Here is a 1,396-nt window from a genome sequence, read left to right as displayed (position 1 = left end):
ATGACTGAATAAACAAAAAGGTATATGGACAGAAGGAGTTCTATTGTTATATTGCTTCTATGGGTATAGTCAAACCATTTTAAGAGCAAACTTGGAGCCCAATAGCCGCATTGCCCGTTCTCTTGTGTCATTTTCAAACCACACCTGGCTTGACTGCTTCAATCTATGGGCGAGCCAAGAAAAGAAGAAAAGGGTCAGCCAATAAGTCATTCACCCGGATTTGAACGGTCTAAGAATATAATCCTTCAATTTGATACTCGCTCCAAATTTTTTCCTTCGCTCTTTTTGTTTGCAACCACGTGGTGACAAGTTGAAACTCTTAAATATAACAAAGCAAAATTTTTATTAAAAGACTATCATGCTAACAGAAATAATCTTAATTTTGATATCAAATGAATTCATTTCTCAATTCTGATTGATTATTAAAAGACAGGATTCTTTACAAAGGATTTAATTAACTATGCTTCATATGGTATATTTACATAGGTGATTGTATTGTTTTAGAATTTATTTAATTAATCGACAAATTTTTTTTACAGCAAAGGTTGTGTTAGCAAACGTGGTTATGGAGACCTCGTCAGATGAAGTTAGTGGTATCACAAAAGATTCAACGAATTAGTTAAGTCAGGCCATTTTCATGTCTTCCTTTATAATGTTATCAGTAAGCTTAATACCCTTGACCTAATTTTCCTTGCAAATCTGAAACAAAGTCGTTTTTGATATGCTGGTTGCATCTGTGACACGTTTGATTGCTTAGTCAATTCCAAATTTAACAACTTCATTATCATTTTCCCATTTAAAAAAAAAAACTGATAGGCATTGTATGCCATTTTTCTTTCTTCTGGGCGAAGAACATGATGCTGAGAATTCACCATGGTTTTTACGGAAGGCTATTGTGCAAGACAGTGAATGAGGAAGCTAATCTTCATGCATTTAATAGGATTTGACCAAAGGTTTCAGTGAACGACCCAGTGAAGATGTGGCAACGATATGCCATATTTCCTAGTTTGTCATTTTCCTTCCCTTGTCTTAGTGAAGCGAAAGCATCCGGATTTAGGAGACTCGGCACCGCCGCAAATGAGTTTTGGTGATTGACACCTTAAGCTGCGCGTTGGCTGCCCTTGTGGATCTCAACTGTGGGATGTATATAAATCCAGGGTTAACCCGATCACAGAATCATTTCTCCAAAAGTCGTCAGTATGGTTGCTGAACGGAAATCCGACATCCTCGACATCATCTTTGAATACGTAGTTAATTCTAAGTACCCACACGGGGCTTCAAAAAATGAAAAAGTCAATATTCGAAGACTAGCAACAAAATACTCATCTCATTGTGGTCAGCTGTACTTCCACCACAGAACTGTGAGATGATCTACTTCTGACGCTGAGACCGAGAA

This window comes from Palaemon carinicauda, chromosome 3 (genome assembly GCF_036898095.1).
Source record: "Palaemon carinicauda isolate YSFRI2023 chromosome 3, ASM3689809v2, whole genome shotgun sequence".
NCBI lineage: Eukaryota > Metazoa > Arthropoda > Malacostraca > Decapoda > Palaemonidae > Palaemon > Palaemon carinicauda.
The sequence above is the reverse complement of the archived record's forward strand: the minus strand, read 5'-3'. Positions refer to the sequence as shown.